We start from the raw sequence: 24,182 nt of genomic DNA, 5'->3' as shown, positions 1-24,182 counted from the left end.
AAAGCAGAATGGAAGGAAAGAGAAGGTACAAAAAACCCAAGCTAACGTGTTTTAACATATTTTGAAAACAGAGATGAGATTTCTCATATACTTGCCTTTGGGAACAGAGGTTGATGTCAGTGTACAGGTATATTCTTTCAATGCAAACTGAAAGCTTGAGGCTTTGAGAGTGTAGTGAGTTTCTTACTAGAACAGTTTTTGATCGAGACAAGAAAGAGGAAACAGATTACAATCAGAGTTTTACTTTTGAGGCTACTGACCAGTCTTTTAAAAGAGAAGTTTCATTATAAGGGCAGGGTGGGGGGTGGGGGAGCGTGTTCCCTGGTGGCTCAGTGAAAAAGAATCCACCTGCTAATACAGGAGACATGGGGCATACAGATTTGATACCTGAGTTGGGAAGATCCCCTGGAGGAAGAGATGGCAACCCACTCCAGTATTCTTGCCTAGAGAATTCCGTGGACAGAGGAGCCTGGCGGGCTACAGTCCATGGGGTCACAAAGAGTCAGATGGGACTGAGCAACTGAGGAACTTCATTGTAAGGTAGGTAGCAGCCCTGCAGCTGTGGCTGGAAAGAAACTTGGAGGGAGCCTTGCCTGCGAGGGTGGGAGCATATCTCTACCACCTCCTGGCTGCTAGTAAGCAGTTTATACATTTCGTTCTTTTTTTTGTCTGGTTGTTTATTTTTTATTTTTCTTGGGGTATGGCTGCTTTATAATGTTGTGTTAGTTTCTGCTATATGGTAAAATAAATCTAACATATACATACACTCCCTCTTTGGGGAATTTCCTTCCCATTTAGGTCAGCAGAGAGCACTGAGTAGAGTTCCTGGTGCTCTGCATCAGGTTCTCAATAGTCATCTATTTTATAATTATCTATTTTACACGTAGGAGTGTATATAAGTCACTCCCACTTTCCCAATTCATCCCACCCCCTAATTTTATGCTTTTAAGATCTAAGTTTCAAAATGAAAATCACTTAAAAGATCTTCACCATAGTGGGTAGGATTTTCCAACCTCCTGTTTCACTGAGAGGAGGTTTCCTTGGAAAGGGAGGATCAGGAAGCCTCATCCAGAAGGGTTCAGAGGTGGACCTCCTGTCCCTGAGGCTGATATGGTGGTGATGGGGGCGTTAAGGAAGGGGTCAGGCCTTACCTAGGCCTCGCAGAGTGATGGCTGTCTAGACGAAGCCCCAGATAGGGGTCTTGGTAGAAAAATCGAATGACACGTATCCACTGGAGAGCTGACTCTGGTCTTCACCTCATTTATGAAAACCAAGGCCAACCAGTGTTAGAGAAGGAGGTGGCAACAACCAACAGGAAGGGACAAGCTTGGCCTGAGCAGAAACATTCCTTCCTACCTCCTTAGCAGTCAGGGAGCAGAGGTCATGGAGCGGGGGTGTGTGAGAGGGCTGATCACCCCCACTATTTCCAGTTACCATTCAGCCTGTGCTGGAGGGGGCTGGGTGGACTGCATATGATACTGAAGTTTTACAAATTAAGATTTCCAGTGCTTAGGAGGCTGAGACTTTAGAAGTGAACATGACTAAGAATAAAAGAACTAGAATGAAAGAAGTAGAATGAGATTGTTTGAATGACTGAAAACTCTCAGAGTTAGGTTGAGATGTTGCTAAGTTTTTCTATTAACAAGTGTGCATAGGGGACAAGGGAAGTGGGGGATGTGACTCAGGACCACACAGTTCAGGAAAATAATCTGAAAAAAAGTGTATATTTATATATGCTGTTGTTTAGTCACTAAGTCACGTCCTACTCTTTTGCGACCTCACGGTCTGTGGCCCGCCAGGCTCCTCTGTCCATGGGATTCTCCAAGCAAGAATAATGGAGTGGGTTGCCATTTCCTTCACCAGGGGATCTTCCTGACTGAGGAATTGAATTTGTACCTCCTGCATTGCAGGTGATCTCCTCATTGCAGGCAGATTCTTTACTGATTAAGCCACCAGGAAAGCCCTATCTATCTATCTATCTAAAACTGAATCACTTTGCTGTTTACCAGAAACTAACACAATATTGTAAATCAACTATACTTCAATTAAAAAAAAAAAGACAGAACAGTTCACAGCAGCTTTTGGAAAAAGAAAAATTGTATTTTTGCTCATGCCCAGTGAGTTCAGCTTGCTTATTCAAAATGATTATGCTTATAAGCAGTCTAATTACTTCTTGTCATTGGGCTATTCACTTTAACTATTGATTAATTGCGGGTTTTTATATACCAAGGAAATTCACACTTGGTCATACATTAGACAAATATTTTTCCCAGTTTGTTACCTACGTTCTAATTTTTTATAAGTTTTTTCTGTAGCATTTTTTACATAATTAGTCATTCTCTTTGGTTGATTCTGGGGTTAGTGTCTACTAAGATATATTTCTCACTGTAAAAAATAGTAAAAAAAATTGTTCATGGTGTTTTCTAGTGCTTTCTTTCATGTTTATACACATGATCTCAAGAAATGTGAACTAGCGTTTAAGAAAAAGTATCTGCTATTGCTTTAACAGCAATGAATCTTTTGTAACTTTCTCTTCCAGCACTTTTCCACTCCTGATGGGGTATTTTTTTCCTTATCATTAGGGTCCTGCCTTGCTATGGTCACTGACTTTTCTGGAACCATTACCATCACGCTAATTGCTCTTACTTCTCACTTTGCCACATGTGTGCTGACCCCTACTCTACATTTGTGCCCTTCTTACACATACCTTGAAACTCTGTTTAAAAAGCACAGCTTGGTCAGAAAGCCCATGCTTTCCTTACCCCTCCTGCTACAGAGAGTTTGATGTCAGGAACCCAGTCAGTTCCTAAAATTCAAGGTTAGCAACAGCCTACGTAGATTAGAATATAACACTTTGTCTCATGTTTCTTGAGCTTATACTTGGGTTATATTTTCAATGCCATTTGGAAAGGAAAGCAAAACTTTCCATCCCACTTTCTAGAATTTCCATCGCCTGCTAGTTAGGGATTATATTGTTGAAAGTTAGCAGGGCTTATTGTAAGACGGAAGGAATTAGTATTAACTTAAATAGAGCATATTATGTCTTTCATCAGAGGATTCCTTTTAGATTATGGCCAGCTTGATACACCTGTCTCTTGGGATTTCAGCGTAGGCTAAAGAATAAAGTTCTGAAGCCCTATATAAGCCTCTGTAGGAAAAAACTTACATTCCTATCATGGTTAGTGTCTCTTAAAGCGGTTTTTTTTTTTTTCCCCTCTTATGAATTCACTCTCTCAATCAACAAATTTTTATTGAGTGCTATGACTTAGTTTGGGATTCTATAACAAATTACCATCAACTGGGTATTTAAACAACAAACATTTATTTCTCACAGCTTTGGAGGCTAGTAGTCTGAGATCAGAGTATAAATGTGATGAGGTTCTAGTGAAAGCCTGCTCTGGTTCACAGACTGCTGTGTTCTTGTTATATCCTTGCCTGGCAGAAAGAGGGTGAGAGAGCTCTCTGGGGTCCCTTCATTAAGGGCACCAGTGTCATTCACAAGACCTTCCCCCTCATGACCTAATTCTGTCAGAGAAGAAGAAAGTTTCTTCTACCCTTCTAGGTTCTTCTGGCTGGTCTTAGAATTAAATGACATGAGACAGATTAACAGGAGAAAATCAAAGTTTAATAACATGTATACACAGGTGAGGTCCAGGAAAACGAAGAAGTTTGCCAATATAGTTGAAGCCCTCACCTTAAGTACAATCTTCAGCTAAAGACAAAAGAAGGTGTTGTGAGTAGTGGTCTAGAAACTCAAAGCGGAGGAAAGCAATACACATGGAGATGGAAAAGCAACTGTTTGGTAAACAGGTATTTGCTGAGCCCTGCAGAGACAATAGGACCCAGACAGGAATTTTGACATACAGACTTTGCTAGGTTCTTCCCTGTCTACACACTTAGTTCATACTACAGTTACCTATGGTGGTAGCTGCTTCCCTAGAACCAGTCCTCTATCTACGGGTGATGGCGTTAGGAAGAAGGCCAGAGTTTCTTCCTAAGTCTTTTGGGCTTTCATTGTTTTTATCTCAAAATAATCCACAGGCCAAAGAGTTATTTTAGGGTAGCAAATTTTGCTCCCCTCTACTTCTGAAAGGTCTCACCTCCTAATACCATTACATTGGGCATTAGGGCTTTCCCATGTGAATTTGGCAGGGGAGACATTAATATTCAATCCATTGCAACTGACTACATAACCAGGCACTGGGGATAAAGTGGCGCTGAACAAACCAAAATCCCTGCTTTCATGGAGTAAACATTCTCATGGAGAAGACAAATAAGTAAATCGATAGATACCATCATATTATGTAGTGATATGTGTTATGAAAATAAAATAAGGTAGAGTAAAAGGATGAAGAATGATAAGATCAGCCAGCAGGAAAGGCTTCCTGGAAGAGACAGCTTAGGAGCAGAGACCTGAGTCGCCTGGGGGGACGAGCCGTGTGAAGATCTGAGGGCAGAGCACTGTAGGAATGGGGAACAGCAGGGATAAAGGCTTTGTGGCAGGAATATGCTTGGTGTGTGTAAGAAACAGCAAGCAGATCAGTGTAACTGTAGGAGCGTGGGTGAGGGAAGAACAGAGATGCAGCTGGAGAAGATAATGAACATCCCATAAGCCACTGGCTACTTTTGAGCAAAAGGGCAGAACCTGATTTACATTTTAAAAATCTCACTCTGGCTGCAGTGTGAAAAACTGACTATAGGAGAGAAGGAATGAAGCAAAGTGAAGGAGTCTGGGTTCTTCTGGAAAAAGAACCAATAGAAGGAGTGAATGAATAACTGAATTTATTTGTCTGTTTGTTTGGAACTGGGTCACGTTGTTACGGAAGCTGAGAAGTCCCATGACCTGTAGTCGCAAGCTGGAGATCCCAAGTCCGAGTCCAAAGTTGAGAGAAGACAAAAGACCCAGGCTGAAAACAGGCTGAGAGAGCAGATTCTCTCCTGCTCAGGTTTCTCCTTCTATTCAGGTCTCCAGTGAATTGTATGAGGCCCACTCACAATGAGGAGGGAGATCTGCTGTGTTCAGCCTACTGACTCGAATGTTAGTCTCACCCAGAAATAACCTCACAGTCACACCCAGAAACTTGTGTAACCAAAGATGCGGACACCCCATGACCTAGTCAAGTGGACACAAAAAAATTGACTAACACATGGGGAAACCAGTGAAGAGGCAGTTGTGTATACTGCTGAGAGATGGTGTGATGGTGGTTTGGACCAGGAATGTACCTCTGAACTTGGTGAGAGGTTGCTAGATGCACTTTGAAGGTCTGGCTTTCGGGTGGGAGAAGTTAAGAATGACACTGAGCTTTGGGCTTGAGCATGTGAATGGTGGTGTGATTCTGCAGGTGGAGAACACTGGGGAGAAATCAGTTTAGGGGCCTGCGTACAGACTTCGGCTTTTGACCTGTTAGTATTGAGAGGCCTGTGAAACCTAAGGGGAGAGTTCAGGCACAGATAGAGAGACTAGAAGGTAAAGGGCAGAACTAGAGATCAAAACCGGGGAGTCTTTATTATATAAAGGTTATATAAAGTCAGGGGCTGGATGAGGCCTTCACGGAGAGGGCTAGATTGAGAAGCCACCCGAAGCCTGGGTCTGCCCAGTGTGAGAGGTCAGGAGGGAAAGAGAACCTAGCCAAGGACATTGAGAAGAAATTCAGATATGGTTTCTGGAAGCCAAAGGAAAAGTAGGGGCTCAGTAAGGAGGGAGGGATCAGTGTTTGAAAGGCTGAAAGTGATTAAGTAAAACTTAATCACTGAGGGCTTTCCTGAGGGTTTCCTGAGGGTTTTCCATGGGACTTGACTGCTTCCTCTGTATTTTTTCCTGTGTGATAGAATAGGATTGGCCCCTGGTGGCACCCAGAGCCCACCCTTGCCATCAGGGAGACTACTAGTTGATTGATGAAAATGTTTTTCCCTTGCTTACTCACGGAACCCGAGTTTTATCCAGGGCGCTAATATATCTACCTCCTCTGAAGCTAGAGATAATTATAGCCCAGTTCTAGTCAATTAAGGGCAAACAGAAGGCATGGAATGGGGATCTGGGGGATAGTTCTTTAGAGTGGACTAACTAAGCTGGCTTGAGTGCCTATTTCTTTTAGTTCATCCTTTCTTGCCTGACACATAGATATAATGGCTGAAAATCTGGAAGTCATCGTGACAACAAGAGGACAGGGGATGCTCCCTAAGGAAGGTGGGTAGGGAAGCTGGAAGGAGCCTGGATGGCCCAGTGATATTATTGAGTCTCCATGCTAGGCTTGGACTTTTTATTTCTATTTTTGTAGAGGTATGTGTGTGTTAGTCACTCAGTCATGTCCAACTCTTTGCAACCCCATGGAATGTAGCCTAGCAGGCTCTTCTGTCCATGGGGTTCTCCAGGCAGGAATACTGGAGTGGGTTGCCATTCCCTTCTCCAAGGGATCTTTGCAACCTGGGTATCGAACCCGGGTCTTCTGCATTGCAGGCAAACTCTTTACTAGCTGAGCCACCAGGGAAACCCATATTATAAGTATATATATATATTTTTTTTTTCTTTTTTTTCCTGTTATTTGACAACTGAACCTAATCCTAAGTGGTACACTTGCTGTGCAGTCTTCACCTTGGGTCATCTTGCCAAAGCAGTCCTTTTCACCCTGTACCGTGAAAATAAGGATAAGTGGGGCTGGGAGGCACAGGCTCTAGGACCATCTCTGTTAGTTTTATATATAGTGGTGGGGTTTTGGCCAAATCTCTGGAGCTGTCTTTAAACTGCTTTTTTCATCTGTAAAAAGGGCCTACTCCTGTTCTTCTTTTATGACCTGATGTTTTTTCTTCAGCATTAATTTTTTCTTAGTGATCAGTGAGCTGCTTTGGCTATGCTTCTTGTAGTAAACGTGAATGCAGTACACCTCTGGGACCTGGATTAGGTCAAGTGTGGAGAGAATTCGTGGGCCACAATAGAAACCAACTCTTACAGAGCTTTAGCTAATAAATAGAAAGTCTTTTGCGTGTGTGCATGCTCAGTTGCCCAGTCATGTCTGACTCTTTGCGAACGGGTGGACTGTAGCCAAACTCCTCTGTCCATGGATTTCCCAGCAAGGATACTGGAGTGGGTTGCCATTTCCTTCACCAAGGGGTCTTCTCCACCCAGGGATCAAATTCGTGTCTCCTGCATTGCTGGCGGATTCTTTACCACTGAGCCATCTAGGAAGCCCCCTTAGTATTTTAGGGGCTTGAAAGCCAAGCCCAAGAAAGCAAGAAAACCAATAGCAAAAATTTCAGGTTTAAGTGAAAACACTTGATGAGTTTAACGGTCTGGATTTGCATTACCAAGTCAAAACACCTGTGTTAGCGAGCTGGGTGATTTGCGCAAGCGCCAACGCGGTCTGCGGCAGACTTCCGTAGTACCCGCCAGAGATGCTGACCCAACCTCCGTGTACCCCAGAGTCGTAGGTCGACCTCGATGGAGACTGGCTTCCTGCTCAAGACTGATCCTTCTTCAGGTCAGTAGGACTGATTTTGGACCCTCTCTCTTAGAGGAAGAAGAGCGTATGGGTTGTGCCTGTGTGGGAGTCGGGGTGGGGCAAGGAGAACTGAGAAGCCCAAGAGCAGGCCGGGGAATCGTGTTCCCACTCAAAGAGAGTGATTTTCAGAACGTCATCTTCAAGCCCTGGTAGTTAGACCTAAAACGCCAGCATACATTGTGCTGGTTCTGAGCTGTGTCCGCCGGGGTCTGAGTTTTTCTCTTGTTGGAAACTCGAATGATTCGAGAGGTAGGGAGAGGAGCCGCCCAGGGCTGAGCTCCCCAAGTCCTTGTCAGTGCTTATATTTGCACAACTCAGAGCAGATGACAGCGTTCATCACATTCCGTCTCCATAATTGCCCTGTGAGGCAAGTTGGACAGGTTCAGGGCTATTATCTGATCCAGTCCTGTTATTCTTCAGTTTGTGGAGGAGGAGGCCTCCCTCCAGTAGAAGTTAGATGAGGCTAAACCCTCCAGGCCTGCGGCTGGCTGGTGTGTGAGGGGAGCGGAGCGGTGCGCAGGCCAGGCTCATGGCAAGCTGAGAGGGCCCTGCGCTTCCCTTGGTTTCTCTTCACCACTTGCTCCAGACGTTCTGTTTGTAAAGCTGAGTTTGTGGGACTTACTTGGCGGTCCAGTGGTAAGGACGCCATGCCTCCACTTCAGGGACCACTGGTTCGAACCCTGGTGGGGGAACTAGATCCCACCTGATCCTGATGTCACCAAAATAAAGAAAAGGGTTCTATAAACAAGAGCTAATTGCTATAAATTACTTGGAAAGGGAATGATATTACAATAATATATTAATCAATTTGTTTTATTTTTTAATAAATTTTTTTTTTAAGATGATTTTTTTTACCTTGTCAGGGTAGGAGTGATGGCCTCCTGGCACTTTCTGTATCTGGCAAAGGGAAGCCACCTGGTTCTGCTTCAGTCCCAGGGAGGATCCCTTCTGTGTGTTTAATGGCAGCGATCTGGGATGACCTTTTGTGTTACTCTGCCTAGTTTACATTGGGGGGGGCGGGGGTGGGAAGAGGACCCAGGAGGCAATGTCTTAGCAGATAGGCAAACTTGTAATGCTAATAGAAGAATTTCAGACATGATGTCAACTACATCTAAATTTAAAAAAAAAAAAAAAAAAGATGGCATGGCAAGTAGGTGGGATGGATATGTTAGAGCCGGAGAGCTCTGGCCAATCTCTTCATGCCATGGCACCTTGGAACCTGCTCCATCTAGGCTTGAAGTCTGCACTGGCTGCTGCTGCCTGTTCTGGATAAGATAACAGGAAAGGGGCCTGGAGCCAACCAGAGAGACAAAGGGAAGGCCCCCATCCCAGGGATGAAGAGTGATGGGGTAATGGTTCAGAATGCCTTCCACACAGCATTGTCCTGCTCGTTCCTCTCCTGTGCTAGCCCCACCTCCTAAGTGAGAATTCTTTCATTCATTGAACTTAGAATGAAACAAACTCATCAGAGTGCCCGTTATGTATTCACTGAGACATCATAAGCGAGACATGCAAGATCCTTGCCCTTAGAGTTAAAAACAGAATGAACCTTGTGAGGAGGTGGATGAATGTAATGAAAAGGCACTGATTAGAGGTCGGCTGTGTAGGGAGGTCACGTGAGCTGAGCCCTGGGAGATGGAGGCACAGCTAGCCATGGAAAGGGCCGGAGGAAGAACCTTCCCGATTGAGGGAACAGAAAGGAAAGTTACTCTGGGATGGGAAAGAACTCTGTCCATGGAGGGACAGAAAGGCTGCCAGGTGGCTGCAGGGCAAGAGAAATGAGCAGGAAGAAATGTGAATGACTCCACCAGGCGGACAGGAGCCGGTGAAGGCTGGACCCTGCGGTCTGGGTTGTGAGAACCCACTGAGTAATTCCTTGCAGGAGAGTGGCTCGGCAGAATTTATATGAACAAGGGCCGCAGAGACAGCCGTGGGAGAAGGTATTGCATGTTGGAGCTGGAAGGGAGAGAGTGGAGAGTGACTGTGGAGACAGGGATTCTTTCCGAGCCTCTGCTCCAGGACTGCCGCCTGGAGAAGCAGGTATTGCCTTTATCCCACCCTGCTCCCCAACGTGTCATCTTGTTCCTGAATCTGTCCCACTGCTTGCTAATTTTTTTTTTTTTAAGAAAGTTTCTGCTGTTATTGTGAAACTTCTGCTAGTCGCGAGAAACAGTCGTCACCATGAAGGATTTTAGTGATTTTATAGATTTAAGATAGATATATGAATTGGACTCCTAAGATCAACTCCTAAGAATATCTAACTATCTGAAGACCTGTCTTGCCAGTTTTCCCAGTGCCCAGAGTGCCTAATTTCTGCTCTCCATCCTGAGCTCCTTCAGGAGGTGTTGGAGGTCAGCAGCTGCAGCAGGACATGGTTTGATCCTTATAGAAGTAGATGGCAGGTGTCCAACTCAAGTACCAATTTGTGGTCGACAATGCTATCTTGTTCACACAGTTTGGGAGATTATTGACGCTAGGGAATAGATCTGTTCATCGGTTAATTACCTATTCTTCATTTCTACTTCTTTGATCTGTGAAAGAACTACCAAGTTAGGCAAGTTGTTGTGTGATTAAGACTTGAAAGGTGTGCTTGAGCAGGAGATGAGTAGAGCATGGGGGTGACTCATTAGGAGTTACTTAAAACAGAGCTTTGCTACAGTGTTGAGCAAAGGGGCATCCTACTGAGAGCAGCTTCTGGCAAAGAGTCACTTACAGTTTTAGGAGCTGTTGTATCTAGCGGCAGGTAGCCACATGCCTGTCTGTCTGTAGACCACCTCCCAACACCCACTGCCATCCATATACTCATATAGCCTCTCCTCTGTGGCTGCCACTTCTGTCCAGGCGCTCCAAAGACTATCTAGGCACTGGGAGTGCTGGGGACTTTGCCTCATGATTAGACACATGCCACTTGGCAAGAATGTCCTAGAAATTAGGCCAGAGGACATTTAAAGGTTATTACCAGTGCAGCATAGAGCAGACATTTCACTGTTGGTGCTACGGGGCTGTCCTGCCTCTGGTTCTTCGAGTGGCTCTAGTTCAGTTCTGTTCAGTTCAGTCGTGTCCGACTCTTAGCAACCCCATGAACTACAGCAAGCCAGGCTTCCCTGTCCATCACCAACTCCTGGAACCTACTCAAACACATGTCCATTGTGTCGGTGATGCCATCCAACCATCTCATCTTCTGTCGTCCCCTTCTCCTCCTGCCTTCAACCTTTCCCAGCATCAGGGACTTTTCCAATGAGTCAGTTCTTCGCATCAGGTGGCCAAAGTATTGGAGCTTCAGCTTCAGCATCAGTCCTTCCAGTGGATGTTCAAGACTGATTTCCTTTAGGATGGACTGGTTGGCTCTCCTTGCAGTCCAAGGGACTCTCAAGAGTCTTCTCCAACACCACGGTTCAAAAGCATCAATTCTTTGGCCTCAGCTTTCTTCACAATCCACCTCTCACATCCATACATGACCCCTGGAAAAACCGTAGCCTTGACTAGATGGACCTCTGTTGGCAAAGTAATGTCTCTGCTTTTTAATATGCTCTCTAGGTTGTCATAGATTTTCTTCCAAGGAGCAAGCATCTTTTAATTTTATGGTTTTAGTCACCATCTGCAGTGATTTTGGAGCCCCCCAAAATAAAGTCTGCCACTGTTTCCTTTGTTTCCTATCTATTTGCCATGAAGTGATGGTACCAGATGCCATGATCTTAGTTTTCTGAATTTTGAGTTTTAAGTCAAAGTTTTCATTCTCCTCTTTCACTTTCATCAAGAGGCTTTTTAGCTCCTCTTCACTTTCTGCCATAAGGGTGGTGTCATCTGCATATCTGAGGTTATTGATATTTCTCCCAGCAATCTTGATTCCAGCTTGTGCTTCATCCAGCCTGACATTTCTTGTGATGTACTCTGAATATAAGTTAAATAAGCAGGGTGACAATATACAGCCTTGACGTACCCCTTTCCTGATTTGGAATCAGTTTGTTGTTCCATGTTTAGTTCTAACTGTTGCTTCTTGACCTACACACAGATCTCTCAGGAGGTAGGTCAAGTGGTCTGGTATTCCCATCTATTTCAGAATTTTCCACAGTTGATTGTGATCCACACAGTCAAAGGCTTTGGCATAGTCAATAAAGCAAATGTAGATGTTTTTCTGGAACTTTCTTGCTTTTTTGATGATCCAGTGGATGTTGGCAATTTGATATCTGGTTCCTCTGCCTTTTCTAAATCCAGCTTAAACATCTGGAAGTTCATGGTTCACATACTATTGAAGCCTGACTTGGAGAATTTTGAGTATTACTTTGCTAGCATGTGAGATGAGTGTGATTGTGTGGTAGTTTGGGCATTCTTTGGCATTGCCTTTCTTTGGGATTGGAATGAAAACTGACCTTTTCCAGCCCTGTGGCCACTGCTGAGTTTTCCAAATTTGCTGGCATATTGAGTGCAGCACTTTCACAGCATCATCTTTCAGTATTTGAAATAGCTCAACTGGGATTCCATCACCTCCACTAGCTTTGTTTGTAGTGATACTTTCTAAGGCCCACTTGACTTCACATTCCAGGATGTCTGGCTCTAGGTGAGTGATCACACCATCATTGTTATTTGTGTTATGAAGATCTTTTTTGTATAGTGCTTCTGTGTATTCTTGCTGCCTCTCCTTAATATCTTCTGCTTCTGTTAAGTCCATACCATTTCTGTCCTTTATTGTGCTCATCTTGCATGAAATATTCCCTTGTTATCTCTAATTTTCTCGAAGAGACCTCAAGTCTTTTGCATTCTGTTGTTTTCCTCTATTTCTTTGCATTGATCACTGAGGAAGGCTTTCTTATCTCTTCTTGCTATTCTTTGGAACTCTGCATTCAAGTGGGTATATCTTTCCTTTTCTCCTTTGCTTTTAGCTTCTCTTCTCAGCTATTTGTAAGGCCTCGTCAGACAGCCATTTTGCCTGTTTACATTTCTTTTTCTTGGAGATGGTCCTGATCACTGCCTCCTGTACAGTGTCATGAACCTCCACCCATAGTTCTTCAGGCACTCTGTCTATCAGATCGAATTCCTTGAATCTATTTGTCACTTCCACTCTATTATTGCAAGATATTTGATTTAGGTCATACCTGAATGGTCTAGCGGTTTTCCCTACTTTCTTCAATTTAAGTCTGAATTTGGCAATAAGGAGTTCATGATCTGAGCCACAGTCAGCTCCCAGTCTTGTTTTTGCTGGCTGTATAGAGCTTGTCCATTTTTGGCTGCAAAGAATATAATCAATCTGATTTAGGTATTGACCATCTGGTGATGTTCTTGTGTAGAGCCTTCTCTTGTGTTGTTGGAAGAGGGTGTTTGCTATGAACAGTGCATTCTGTTGGCAAAACTCTTAGTCTTTCCCCTGCTTCATTTTGTACTCCAAGGCCAAATTTGCCTGGTACTCCAGGTAGCTCTTGAATTCCTACTTTTGCATTCCAGTCCCCTATAATGAAAAGGACATCTTTTGGGGGTGTTAGCTCTAGAAGGTCTTGTAGGTCTTCATAGAACCATTCACTTTCAGCTTCTTCAGTGTTACTGGTTGGGGCATAGACTTGGATTACTGTGACACTGATGGTTTGCCTTGGAGACGAACAGCGATCATTCTGTCATTTTTGAGACTGCGTCCAAGTACTGCATTTGGGACTCTTATTGACTCTGATGGTTGCTCCATCTCTACCGCTGTGGGCAGGAATCCCTTGAGCGGCTCTAACAAGCCCCATTCTCTCCAGCTGCCAACCAATACCCGGAGTCAGCATCTATCTTGTTTCACTTATTCCTGTCCTGCTTTCAATCTGATCTAGTGTGACTCTAACCCTAGACTCTGTGGATATATTATCCTTCATAATGACCATCATGGATGGTATTTCCAGCTTTCAACCCTCAGCTTTTCCTAATGACCTCAGACTAGGTTTATTCTTCCCTATCTTCACCACTGCTGAACCACAGGCAGCCCCAGTTGCTTCAGAGTCCAAGTGTTAGTTGCTCAGGCATGTCCAACTCTTTGGGACCCCTAGAACTGTATGTAGCACACCAGGCTCCTCTGTCAATGGAATTCTCCAGGCAAGAATACTGGAGTGGGTTACCATTCCCTTTTCTAGGGGATCTTCCTGACCCAGGGATCGAAACTGGGTCTCCTGCATTGCAAGCGGATTCTTTACTGTCTGAGCAATCAGGTGAGGAAGACTTGGGCCTTTTTGGACACATCTTCTGCTCAGTCAAGTTATCCCATCTGAGGAATCCAACCGTCAGATCTGAGATAGCTTTTGCCTTTTCTCCCAGGAGTATGAATATGTCCCTGTGCAAATTGGACTCACAGTTGGTCCTGATATTCCAGAATTTCCAAGGCATGCATGGAAATTAGATCTAAGTTGGGACCTGCATGTCACATGTACAAAAGAATGTGAGTACCTGTGGATTGTGAAAACAACCTCCTTTCTTCATAATCATTTCCTCCAAACCACTAATTGCTTTATGCTTTCTTGATCTTGAAGAAAGAACATGACTCAGACAGTCACTGAAACAGATGAGTAGATGGTGCCACACATCTGAATCACCAGCGCTGCTTCTGAATCCTGATTGGCAAGGTTTCTGTTCTCCCTCTGGCTCTCTGGACATCTGTGTCTCAGAAGCCCTGAAATGGGAGCAGACTCTGCATGGAGAGGTGGCTTTCTCAGCATCTGCCCTCCCTGTGGATGCCATCTACTAAATGACATCGATGAGCTGCTTCCCTGCTCTCTGAAAGAGTCTCACTACTAACATGATTAAAAGGAAGAGATTTCAGCGGAAACAAGCATGACTGCGTTGCTCTTTAGGAGGCTAGGAACCAAGCCACCCAATTGCTGATCAATCATTTCTGTATATATATGGAGAGAGGAAGGAAAGTATGACTCAAAGAGGTTAATTCTTTCCTAAAGCATATGAGGGGCTTCCCATTGGCTCAGTGGTAAAGAGTCCACCTGCCAAGCAGGAGATGCAAGAGATGCAGGTTCGATCCCTGGATTAGGAAGATCCCCTGAAGGAGGAAGTGACAACCCACTCCAGTATTCTTGCCTGGAGAATCCCATGGACAGAGGAGCCTGGCAGGCTATAGTGCAGGGGGTCACGAAAGAGTCAAGCATGACTTAGCGACTAAACAATAGCAAAAAAAAAAAAAATAGAAGAGGAAGCAAGGATTCCAGGCTGGTGGGGTTTTTGGTTTTCTGAGAAGGGTTGAAGAATGCTTAAGTTTATGCTCATGTATATAATTGAAGGAGATGTGAGGGAATCAATTGAAAGTCACATGGATAAAAATTTTTAAAATCAGAATCCATTCTAGAAATATAATTGTCCTTTTCCCACGAGAAGGTGGATGTAATAAGCGTTTTGGCATATTGCGTGTATATGATGAACAGGCTTTCTAACCTCTGTTAGGGGTCACTTTATTCTCGTGGGGGTCGCTGAAGTAACTGTGCATGGCAGCATGGTGCGGAGAGGCAGTGTGGACAGGGCGCTAGGCTGAGAGCAAGGAGAATGGGGTTCCGTATCACGTGAGAACAGAAGGCCGGCATTGCTCTGTGTGTGATGAAGACCCAGGGGCTGGTCAGGCCCTGAGCAGTGAGTTAATGAGTGCAGTTAGGGCTGGAATCCCTTAAAGACCAGCTGCACTCCCAGTAGGCATGAGCGCTGGTCATGGATTTGGTGCACAGGGAACTGAACCTGGTCTGTTGTACGTAACCCTTTGCCTCTTATACAACATGTCTTCTTGGAGACATCCACCCTACCCCTGAACAAGGCAAGCTCTTGGCCCCTCATTCTGTAGCATGGTGGGAGCTATGAAATGCTTAGTGGCCCACCCATGCCCACCCTCACCAACTGTATTCATGTCTACTGACACCCTTGGGCTCCCATCTGAGATGTGTCAGTTTCCCTCCCTAGAGTTGGAGTGAGAACCTCAAGGCAGATGGTTAAGGGGTCTGGAGTGACTGCTGAATAGAAGACATTGTATTGTGGAAACTGCAGAGGAAATTTGGTATCAATGTGAAGAGGAATCAGTGTTTACGAATGATAGCCAGTGGTAATGGTGAAACAATACCTACAGTGCCATGTGGGCTTACCAGGAAGCTCAGTGGTAAAGAACCTACCTGCCAAGCAGGAGACGCGGATTTGATCTCTGGGTCAGGAAGATCCCCTGGAGAAGGAAATGGCAACTCACTCCAGTATTCTTGCCTGGGAAATCCCATGGACAGAGGAGCCTGGGGTCACAAAGAGTCAGACACAACTTGGCAAGTGAACCACCACCACCACAGCATCATGTATGGAATTAAGTATTAATCCCAGTGAAATTGGATCTCCCTTAAATTATAGTCTGCTTCCAGAGCACAGAGGACTGAACAGGGCCTCTTTGGTCCTGATACTGTGAGGAAGGAAGGTAGGATTTTTATTAAGTGTAGATGTAAAATTAAAGCGCTGTGGGTTTTGAATTCCTTGAACAGCTCTTCAATTTCAGCTCAGCTTGAAGAGACACTCTATGAATAGTCCACAGCAGTTTGGCAAGAGCTGCTGCTCTCTGAATCATGTTTCTAAAGCAGTTCCTTGTGCAGAAGAGAATAAAAGCTGAGTTTCTGTGACAGTAGCTGGGCTTCCCAGTTTCAACCAAACCTACATGTCTAACTCATAACTCATCCCCCTCCTGGATACACGTAACCCAGAAATGACCTGGAGCCAGGAAGGCTGGAAATGACCATTTCTTCAGTATCTGACTCTGAGGCCTTAACCAGCCACAGGCTGGACAGTGGCCTGAGTCTGGACCAGAACTGGCCTAGCCTTTGGGAGTGGGCCATGTGTGACGGGCTCCCCACAGACCAGTTACCCTGTTTCTAGGCAGCTGGGGACAGGAAAACAAAAGCAACACATTCCTTGGAGTTAGAAGAACTGGTTTGGAGTAGTGACATTGCTATATAACTAGCTGTAGGACTAAGCAGGTGAACTAGCTAAAGTAACTAGCTAAGGGATAGAGCAGATCACTCCAACTCCAGGAACTGAGGCCGGCATTTGTAAAATGAAAGTCTTAAAGATAAACTAAGATCTACTAAGATTTATGACAAGAAGCATGAACTTTGTGTCAATTAGGATGGTTTAAGAGGAAGAGTATAGATCTGGTTTGTCCAGAACTCCCAAGGCATTTCCCAAATGATTCAGTTAAGTCAACCTTGGAGTTATAAATAAAGATTCTCAACTAGGATAGCAGCGTTTTTAGATTTCCTTACTAATGGATAATATGGACACTTTATAGAAACCTCCAGCATTGTTTTTCTCTTTACATTTACACTTAACATCTCTTTCGCTTTACCATACATTTTTGGTATGGAATGAAAAAATTCATGGAAATGAATTTGCTCTTTGGTTAGAAGAAAAATGCTTTGGGTAGCACCTGTCATTCCCTAACAAGATGGTTTTCTGAAATATCATTGTACTTGATTTGCTGTCAACACGTGGACTTAAATGTGCTCCGTCAATGTGTAGGCTCAACACAGGTACAGTTTTTTAACTTCTTTTTCACTCTCAACAGCATCTAGTTCAGTACTCTAAATATAGTTAGCATTCAACAAAAATTTAATTATTAACTGAATTGAGGCTGCCAGGAGAAAAGGGACATTGATTCTTGTTTGGACATGCTCCTCTGATTAAATGCCACTTTTGCCTTTCTAGCTAATCAGTCAGTAAACCAACCATGGTGCACATTTGACCTAAAAGAAGGTCGGTGGCTGAAAATGAGATCCGGCTTGATCACATTAGAAGGGTTCTCATGTATAGTCCCTGAGAGAGCATAATGGCCGAGTACCACCCACATTTCCCCACAGAACTTGTTCTCAGAGTCTCAGCCTTTCAAAAGCAGTGCCAGCACACTTTTTAAATTTGCAGTTATAACTCCAAAGGTAATTGTTACATCAGTCAGGGTCCTCCAGAGAGACAAAACCAATAGGAGATATACATATATATATATATATATATATATATATATATGCACACACACACACATACACATACATACACACACACACACACACACACATACACATATATATAAATTTTTGTCCGGAACTGGCTCACTGACTGTGGGGCTTGCTGGTAAGTTCAAAATATGCAGGGCAGACCAGCCAACCCAGGAAAGAGTTGATGTTACAGATCAAGTCTAGAGGCAAATTCCTTTCTCTTCAAGGATCCTCAGTCTTTTCTCTTAAGGTCTTCAGCTGATCGGATGAGGCCCACCCACACTCTGGAGAGTATTCTACTTTGCTCAAAGTCTATTAATGTAAAGATTAATCACATCTCAAAAAATACCTTCACAATAGCATATGGTGTTTGACCATACATCTGGGCACCAAAGCCCAGCCAAGTTAATATATAAAATTAGTCATCACACATATCAAAGCAGAAAAAAGGGATTTTGACCCAATAGAGTTATCTTCTAAAAGTTCTCTAAGTTATTTCACCACTTAAAATATTTTGCAGATAGCAAATAATTCTTATATCGCTGGTTTTTCTAATTTCAGAGAGAAAAACATTTTTTCAGGTCTTTCACTTGGCCCCTTCCGTTGAATCCTGCTTCTAATGGAGTTCATTCCCTGTATAACTATTAGAGTATATCTCTATACTCAGGATGAAGCAAAGCAAAAGTGGCTCCGCTGTGTCCAGTTCTTTGTGACCCCATGGACTGCAGCCCACCAGGCTCCTCTGTCCATAGAATTCTCCAGGCACGAATATTGGAGTGAGTTGCCATTCCCTTCTCCAGGGATTGAACCCAGGTCTGCCACACTGCAGGCAAATTCTTTATCATCTGAGCCACCGGAAGCCATACGGCTTCAGCGTGGGAAGGGAAGAGTGTGCAGACAATTAGCAGACAATTAGCAGACTATTACGATCATGCTTGCCTTTCTAAGTTGCGCAAATACAACAGGAAGTAAACATTTAATAAAGTAACTTAGCTTATTGGTGGCACTTGCGTAACACAAGTCCCTGTGGTACACACGTCCTCTTGGTAAAATGGTTAGAAATTCGATGTCCCCTGGAGCTGAGTCTGTGGGTGCATGAGCTAAAAAGATTTATAAACTCATCATCCACCCCTACCTCCCCAGCACTGATTCAACTAAATAAATGTATTGTCCCAGTAAAACTTGCTGCCTGAGAAGATGAAACCACCTTGAAGGCAGTTTCTCTTAACTTCCTCTTGCAAATTTACATCTCACTTTCAAATATGTGTTAATTAAACTTCAGGGACTTTTTGCCTTTTTTTTTTTTATTGTGTTGAAATACACATGATGCAGAATTTACCACCTTCACCATTTTGAAGTGTACGATTCAGTGATAGTATTTTCATGCTGTGCAGCCACCACCACCACCCGTCCCTATAACTTTTCCTCTTGTAAAAATCTGAAACTCTGTACCCTTGAAACAATGTCTCACCCCCTCCCAGCCCCTGGCAACTGCCATTATGCCTTCTGTCTTTGTGGTTTCAACCACTCTTAAGTAGATCAGATAAGTAGACTCCTACCGTATTTGTCTTTCTGTAACTAGAATTAGCTCCAGATTTCTAAATAGATTTCATAGCTACAAGCATCGCTGATGGTGCTTTGTCTGGTGATGGAGTGGGTGACATGGCAGCTCGTGTCACCAAGGCTAAGGCAAACCTCCTTCTTAGTGATGCTGGGATTTGTCATGTTGCTCTGGCACTGGCTCCCTAGAGCGAGCAAGTTGTTAAACAAGCCCAAACATTCATCTGAGCCTTTATCCTCCAGGCACTGCTAAGAAACCCCTGCCAATAGGAAGTGAATTTGAGGAACTGGCGTTGCCAGCAAGCATACCTCCTGGAGTTAGTGAGCGTTTGACCATGGCTCTGTCAATGACCAGTGAGGGTCCCCTTATTGATTTTAGTGGCAGGGAAGGGACAGATGGGCTTATCAACAGAGACTAGGGCTTTTGGAGATATCCGGCTTCCAGACCCCAGAAGGCACCTTTTGTTCTCTCATCCTGAGTCCCAGACCCTGTCAAGGGAATAGAGACATCGGTTTCACCCCTTCTAGAGCTGTGAAGGTTCTTCCCTGTTCCAACTCAAAAGCCTCTCATCATCTCTTTTTTTATTTATGTTTTTCTTTGCTCCAAGGGAAAAGCCCAGTTCCCTGTCTCCGGCCAGGACACGTAGGTTAAGAAAGCCTGCATTTTATATGGTGCCTCTCATGTCTGGGATTGCTTTCTGAAGTACTGAGGGAAGCAAACAGAACCTAAGTTTCTCAGTCATCCTCATCACATTCTTCAGATTCTGGTGTATCATTAGATCCTAGAATGGTTCAGAGTGAGAATTCCAGGGAAAATGGAATTAGTAAAGAACAGAGCCTGAGGCATATACCACTTAATAGAGCCGCAAAGCAACCTCAGATTCTGCCAGCAGAACATCGTTAGTATAAGACTTATACCCTAGCTTTTTAAGTAAGTCTTCCCACATTCTTTATATATTCTGAAATTCAGTGTTTGATTCCATTTAGATGACTTCTGCCCACTAACTGTCAGTTTGAAATGTGACTCCAGGGCAAATCCTTGGTGCTTCTTTCCCTGTGGTTTGTTCTTCCAGTTCTTCAGAGAAATGACAGTAGCTTGAATCTTTTAAAAATATTACTGAAATTAAGAAATGTCAGTCTCTCCTTTTCTGTACTTGGCGAATAAGAAATGCACGACTATAGTACTGTCTCTCCACAAAGGTGTATCTCATGGGAATCATAACAAGAAAGATGCTTTGGGAGCCTGGAATCAGAGCAGGGGGCCTTGGTGGGATAAGGCACATGTCTGCCAGCATCAGTCCGTGCCAGCCGAATGCATCTGTCCACAGCAGGAACGAATTTGGGCACCAGGCAGGGCTCTGAACTGGTATGCCCCCTCTTCCTCTGCAGGGACAGGCTGTGTGCCAGCCACATGGAGTTTTAAGATACATTTAAAATAATTTTGTTTTGCAGATATGTTGAGAATTGTGAACTGTCTCTCGAATAGAGATAATTACACAGAGACACAGCAAGTAGGATTAATAGTTGCTGTACAAGTACTTCTCACTGGTCCCAGATCAGTTCATTTCCTAAGTGCCACTTGATACTGATGGGAGATGCAGCATTTCCATAGGCTGGGAGGAGATGCCGAAGGGGTATCGTGTACAGGTGGGTCTAAACCATAGGAAGAAGACAAAGCTGAAGTGGGAAAAATTGACATGGGAAACAGAATTAGAAGAGGTAAGAGAGAGACAGGAAAGGGAAGAAAAACTGTTTTTTAAGAGGACCCGTCGTTTTGTTGGAGGTATAAATTGCTTCCAGAAACCGCTTCAATGATCAGAGGTTTCCCTCGGCAGTTGGATACATGAGCATATGAGCTGAGGAATGGGCCGTTCCTAATCCTTGATTGATCCAACAATAATGCCCTTGGCAAGTTGCTACCTTTCTGTGTCTTTTGACAACTAATATTTGCAAAGTAGAATGAAAATAAAGACAGAGCATGACTAGCCGTGATGGGAATCAGCCGGAACTCCCAGTTGTTTTGTTCTCAGCTCTAACCTTCTTTCTCCTTTTCCTCTGCCCTTAGGTACTAACATTCGTCTATTTTCTTTCCTTAGTGAGACTCAGATGAGAGACACCTCCCAAACAACCAATTAATAGCACACTAAACACACCTCCATTGCTCAGAATGTAGTATGCCAGAAAGATCAACTGTAAATTTCTTCAGGTCTAAGCATTTTTGCCAAGGGATTAGGAGAGAAAATAACATTATTCAGCACTTTGTGTTAGATGATATACACATGGTACTTACTGTGTTTTGTCCAAACTTGCTACAGAGGTATTACTCTTCTCATTTTACAGATAAAGAAACATTGCAACAGATAAAGAAACATTGCAGAGAGCTTAATTGTCTATGTTCTTCCTGCTAGTGGGGGCTTCTCAGGTGACTCACTGGTAAAGAATCCGCCTGCCAAGCAGGAGATGGGGGTTCAATTCCTGAGTCAGGAAGGTCCCCTGGAGGAGGGTATGGCAACCCACTCCAGTATTCTTGCCTGGAGAATTCCATGGACAGAGGAGCCTGTGTCCATGGGGTCACAAAGAGTCAGACACAGACATGACTGAGTGACTAGACAGCAAAACACAGCAGTTGCTGCTAATGAACATTGGAATGATGATCCAAATCCATGTTTCTCTTATGTGAACCTTCCTCTGTTAATTCCTAACACCAATTCCCAGTGTGGGGGAATAGTCTGAAAAAATCAATTCAGAGACCTCCTTAGAAAGACATAGTAACTTCTGTAAATTTGCTTTTTCTCTCTCTCTCTCTCCTTTTCTTCCTTTGCTGTATTTATTCTGTATATGATCTGACTGCGACCAGACAAGGAAAGAAAAATACACTTCATTTTTTTCAAATAAAAGAAAGACTTGAAATGTATTTACAGGTTATTTCCAGGGTAATTTTCCTTTTATTTTAAATAGTAAAATTTCTGAGACCCAGAATCAACATCCAGTCCATATGTCGTAAATTTTCGAATAGTGAAGGAGCCACGCTAGTACCCTTGTAGGCAGTGAACGATGCACGTGAGGATAAAGAGGGGAAGCGTTCACATCAAGATTCCAAAGCTTGGGATCTTGGCCGTGGGCTGTGGCTTGGGGTGATGGGAACTGGCGGGAAAGGCAGATGTTTACTACTGTGAGCATCAGGCACCTTGCGCCGCTCGCGTGTCTCCCGATATGCTTGTAGCCCTGAGCTTTATGGAAGAAGCAAGAGGAAGTAATACAGTCCATCTCGTTGCCATCACAGAACAAGTGAAACTTGCTCTGAAGATACACATATGATTAACAGGGTGGACGCATAAGTTACGTGAACTAGGGCCCAAATTTCCTTAACCTTCCTGTGCTCAAGTTTCCTCCTGTGTAAAATTAGGTTAATGATGGTAACAAGACAACAATAAAAACAACAATAGAACAGAAAAGAGAATCCAGAAACATGCCACCCATGTCTGCTTGCCTAGTTTATGACAAAGATGACTCTGCAGGGCAGTGGGGAAAGGATGGTCACTTCAATACAGGGGACTTAGTTAACTGGATAGAAGTATTGGGACAAATTTTTCCCATAAGGTAAGGATAGATATGTACCTTACACCATTATCTACCGTACGGTAGATATCTACCTTACACCATTGACTCAAAGTCAGTTCAAAATGGATTAGAGTGTTAAGTATGAAATGTTAAGCAATAACACTTTTAGAATACTTTGAGAAGAGAGAATACAGAAACATGTCACCCATGTCTGCTTGGTCATAGAACATCTTCCTATATAGAACATCTTCCATCGTGGTTATAGAACATTATAGAACATCTTGCTTACCTCAAAATAAGCAAAAATTTCTTAAGCAGAACAGGAAGGCTTTTACAAACAAGGGAAAAACGACTCACTATAGTCCTAATGAGTAGGACTGTCAGATTGAGAACACAAAAGCCACTATTAAGAGAGTGAACAGGAAGTCCACAGAACAGAAGAAATATTTTACAGTATATATGGCTTGAATTGAAAGTCGCTCAGTTGTGTCCTGCTCTTTGCAACGCCATGAAGTAAAAGTCCATGGAATTCTCCAGGCCAGAATACTGGAGTGGGTAGCCTTTACTTTCTTCAGGGGATCTTTCCAACCCAAGGATCAAACCCAGGTCTCTCGCGTTGCAGGAGGATTCTTTACCAGCTGAGCTACAAGAGAAGCCCAAGAATACTAGAGTGGGTAGCCTATCCCTTCTCCAGTGGATCTTCCCGACCCAGGAATCGAACCGGGGTCTCCTGCATTGCAGGCAGATTCTTTACCAACTGAGCTGTGAGGGCTTACTCAAATATAAAATGTAGAGTGTCCAAGAGTCAATTTTAAAAGGCAGGTTGTTATGAATATTAAATAATACAGTTTTAGAACAGGATTTGACATATACTATGCATTCCCTTCATATATGCTATTATTATTATTACTAATCAAAACAGGTCCAGGATTCTCCCATTTTGAATTTCTGTTCTATAGCCAGCCTGCATGTCAGGTTTTGGTTTGGAAAGCATGCTAACCATAATAATAGGTGCTAGAAAGGTTAAATCCGTGGAATAAGATTCAAAATACATGATGCAACAACGTGGAGAGTGGCATTCATTCTCCCAATATTTCAGTATGTATTCGTGTTTTCTGCTGCTGTGTGCTGACAGGAAAGTCAGGAGTGATGTTACAATCTAAATGCAGCTCAAGGAGCAAAGCATGAGGGCCTCATGCCTACTCTACCGTCCCGTCCAGCCATCACAGCGTCTCAGACTCCTCACGCTGGAATACCTCCCCTCCATCCTGGAGTCCTCATACTTGAGCCAGTCGGTCTGAAGTTGCAGAGGGACCAGGGTCTCCTCGTCCACTCTGTATCTCACCCTCTGGAAGGAGCGCCTCGGTGTCCCTACACCCACCAAAGGGCTCAAGGACAAATTCTCTCCAGTCTTACGGTCCCCCTATGTTGTACCCCAGTTACCAGCGCCCTCCACCGCAAGCCCTGCCTCACCCTAACTGACTTCCATCTCCGTGTGTAAAACCCTCCAGAATCCTGGCCTCCTGAGTTCATGACCACTCTTTGCTCTTCAGCTACCCACCCTTATGGCCTTGTGTTTAATTGTGTCATAACA

At 43.8% G+C, this 24,182-nt stretch overlaps 1 long non-coding RNA gene across 7 annotated transcripts in view; it reads left to right on the top strand.

The window, feature by feature from the left end:
• The window catches only part of LOC108635857, a 177,142-nt gene that overhangs the window by 3,482 nt on the left and 149,478 nt on the right, over positions 1 to 24,182 (top strand). For 4 of the 7 annotated variants that reach the window (XR_001917986.1, XR_001917992.1, XR_001917987.1 and 1 more), the window contains exon 1: positions 5,154 to 5,234. The exons of 2 other annotated variants lie outside the window; for them this stretch is intronic. This is a non-coding gene — a long non-coding RNA (uncharacterized LOC108635857). Of the gene's footprint in view, positions 1 to 5,153; positions 5,235 to 24,182 lie in introns of those variants that run through there. One more of the 7 variants, XR_001917989.1, reaches the window with a different exon arrangement.

This window comes from Capra hircus, chromosome 4 (genome assembly GCF_001704415.2).
Source record: "Capra hircus breed San Clemente chromosome 4, ASM170441v1, whole genome shotgun sequence".
Classification (NCBI taxonomy): Eukaryota; Metazoa; Chordata; class Mammalia; order Artiodactyla; family Bovidae; genus Capra; species Capra hircus.
Note: the sequence above shows the minus strand (reverse complement) of the source record. Positions and strands in the feature narration are given on the sequence as shown.